General features: G+C 29.8%; 1 long non-coding RNA gene across 1 annotated transcript in view; it reads right to left on the reverse strand.

Moving 5' to 3' along the window:
• Positions 1-2,741: 2,741 nt before the first annotated feature.
• LOC106691064 (uncharacterized) overlaps positions 2,742-2,918 on the reverse strand; it is a 10,816-nt gene continuing 10,639 nt past the window's right edge. The window contains exon 2 of the long non-coding RNA XR_010843428.1: positions 2,742-2,798. This is a non-coding gene — a long non-coding RNA (uncharacterized lncRNA). The remainder of the gene's footprint in view (positions 2,799-2,918) is intronic.

The raw sequence follows: 2,918 nt of genomic DNA on the forward strand, positions 1-2,918 counted from the left end.
GTTGAAGAGAAAACTATATTCCCTGTAACTGAGACTGTGTGGGGTCTCTTTATTTTTGAGCTAATTTGTTTAAATTTTTGTTTTTTAATTTTTATTTTATCTAATATCTTGGCAATAAATAGAAATTAAAACAAGAAATATTTATATAACAAAAAGAATATATTATATTGGAAATATACAAATATTATTTCGGCTGTTTTTACTGATCTTAAATATTTTTAATAATCTTACATTTTTGACTAGAAGTAAAATTATCAAGTTTTTTTTTGTTATATTAAACTGAACAAGAGTTGAAAAAATCTTGTTCAATTGCTGGCAGGTCTGTTACCAAGTAGATTCATCTTGGGCATAGTTTTTAATACACTTCAATGTAATTAGGTAGTAGAAGTCAAGTTCAATTTGAGCTAATTGAAAATACTTAACTGTGAATGAATCATTTTCCTTTTTAAACAGAAAATTATATTTCAAATAGCTTGAACTACTTACAAGGAGGGACTGCGCCCGTCAATTCGCTGATTTCAATGAAACCTTTTTTTGGTGATACTGTATCGAAAAATATTAGATATGTGCCCGAGGGTTCTTACTAATACGATCTAGGAGCCGAGAAAAAAAAATATTTTAAATAATTTTAGACCCTTTATATAACCGTTTGCCACCTTTGTTCTGCATGTATTCAATGGTTATTATGTACCAATCGATTTTTTTGTATTATAAGGAAAAAAGATTGTTTATGGTATTGATGAGTTTAAGTATGCAAAATATTTCAAAAAACCAATAGGCCTTATTTTATTGCGCTTCCAATAAAATAGACCAAACAAATTTTTGATTCAGAAAAATCAAGTCAATTTCGTTTTCAGCTTATCTTGAAATCCTTAAATACGAATTTTCATATGAATCAAAATTATAAATTTTTGGAGGATATCCTGCGTTCACGAAATAAATTCATAACTTCTTACAATGTTATCCAAATTCAACGTAACAACAATTTAAAAGCTAAATTTCAACTCATATGAATATATTTTAGATTGCATGCCCTTTTATTGGATAAAACCAGTTTCAAACAACGAACATTTTATTTTATATTCCTGGTTATAATTTGTTTACAAAAGTACTTTGTGTACCATTTCTTGCAGTTTACACGGTCCTAAACCTCTCCTAAGTTTTGTGAAAATTGGTAGATTGCAGATTGCATCGTCCTAAAGTTATTGTATTTTTTGTAAGCTTAAAGAAAATAAGCAGTAAAGCGAAAATTCTGACTTTTAGTACTATGAAAATTCGTATCCACGGATTTTTCTAGGAATGAAAAACGAATATCAACTTATTTTTATTTATTCTTATTCATTTCTCTATTAAAAAAATATTGTGTCCTACTTTACTAAGTTTATCGGTCTAAATTACTTTAATATTGTATTTTTATTATTTAAATTTTAAGTTTTATAATGCTTGTCGATTCCGACTATTACAACATTTACTAGACAAACTGTCCAAACTTCCAATCCATTACAAAAGACTGATCTACATGACTATTATAAGCCCTATTAGGACATACGGAGTTGATCTATGGGCCTCCACTAAACCATCTAATTCCTCTCGAATCCAATCCTTACAGTCCAAAATCCTTCGTAAAATCCTTAATGCTCCTTACTTTGTCACAAATCAAATCATCCATCAGGACCTCAATATCCCCTATGTTGCCAGATTTGCCCAGAACCAGATACCAATCCTTTCATGATAAACTGCCCAACCACCCAAACCAACTCGTTTCTAACCTGGCTTCTCCTTCACTACCTAATAATCCTCCTAGGCGTCTGAAAAGAAGATGGCTTTGAGATCTTCTCCTTATAAATGTTTTTGAGTTCTATCAACGGGTAGATTCTACACATGTTTGTATCATGTCATAATATAACTTACAGCAAATTTACTTGATGTGTATATATGTATACAGTTGTAAATAACAATAAATAAATTATTAAAAAAAAAAAAGTTTTATAAATAATAAAAATATTTTTTTTCCTCGGCTCTTGGGACGCATTGGTAAGAACCCATGGACAAGTGTTATTCGACCTAGTACCACCAAAAAATCTTTCATTAAAATCGGTTATCCCACTTGCGTAGCCTACCATTGTTAGTGTACAAAGGAATAATGAAAGGTTGGTAGCTAACAATTGTAGTAAAAGTATCGAACTCTAGTTTAATTTCGTGTCAATTGGACAAATATAAGGTAAAAGTATCATATTACGAACAAAACTACTATGATGTTGAAACTGCCCCCTATTAAATTCAATAAAATTTAAACATTACTTTCGCTTACACATACATGGACGTATTTTTGCTGACACGACTACGTATCAAAAGTAGCTCATCCAATTTGGCAAAATTTGATTATTAGTTTCAAATTGAACCAGTATCAGTTTTATCAAAATCATACGCTCGTGAAAATATAGTTTTTTTTTAATATTCCTATACAACGAAAACGGCTCATCTGACTTAGCCCAAAGTTGGAACCAAAATAGGGGTAGACGTTTTTGAAATTCAATAAATTTTTGTAGCAGTTTTGAACAAAATAATAACTTTCCTTAAATTTATAATAATAATTAGTCAGATTATGCATTTTTCGGGTATCATCTGATAAAACTTAACCTTGCAACCTTTGTTCTCACCAGACAAATACCATAGGAATATGTTTATGTGTGTGCCTCATAAATAAAAAATAAATCTTTTTATAATAAATAATAAAATAATTACATCAATTCCTTGGCCAGAGGATCGCAAGTTGCAACAAGGCATCACGTCCGTTCCTGCAAAACAGAAATAAATAAATAAATCACTGACCTAGCTATATCTAGTACAGTACACAAATTATATCCCTTATTATAGTGCGCTGTTCATTATTTGTGCAGCATTTTTCTTCAACTTTT

This window comes from Halyomorpha halys, unplaced genomic scaffold (assembly GCF_000696795.3).
Source record: "Halyomorpha halys isolate HHAL.00 unplaced genomic scaffold, Hhal_1.1 Scaffold2054.1, whole genome shotgun sequence".
NCBI classification, from domain to species: Eukaryota; Metazoa; Arthropoda; class Insecta; order Hemiptera; family Pentatomidae; genus Halyomorpha; species Halyomorpha halys.